This window comes from Mauremys reevesii, linkage group 12 (genome assembly GCF_016161935.1).
Source record: "Mauremys reevesii isolate NIE-2019 linkage group 12, ASM1616193v1, whole genome shotgun sequence".
In the NCBI taxonomy this organism is placed as follows: Eukaryota; Metazoa; Chordata; order Testudines; family Geoemydidae; genus Mauremys; species Mauremys reevesii.
The window spans coordinates 47,415,661-47,416,153 of record NC_052634.1 but is presented as its reverse complement, the minus strand read 5'-3'; positions in this window follow the sequence as shown (position 1 = coordinate 47,416,153).

Sequence of the window (493 nt, the reverse complement as noted above, 5' to 3'; positions counted from 1 at the left end):
TCACAGTTGTTGATTGTATATGAGTCGTGGGTAGGACTTAAGAAAACCCGTAGCACTTTTTAGCTTGTACTTTTAGACCACATAGCTTGCAGAAGGCTTCCAATATTTCTATATTTTTATTCATACCTTCCCAGGTGTCACTCAGCATGACCAGATCATCAGCAAAGGCAAGTGATGTTATCTTATTTGTCCCATAGGAGAATCCCATATTAGCGTTCTCTAGTGCAGTGATTAGAGGATCAATTGCCAGGTTAAATAGCAGTGGAGACATGGGGTCTCCTTGTTTGACACCAACTTTAATTTCAATAGGTGGAGTGCGCTCTGTACCAACTTCTATTCGAGTGTGGATCTTTTGTAAGAATCTTCAATTATGTTCACAATGTGTTGATCCAATCCCCTTTCCTATAATACCCACATAATGTGGTCATGCGATACCGAGTCAAATGCCTTAGCAATGTCCACGAATACAACCCCCAACGATTTTTTGCTCTTT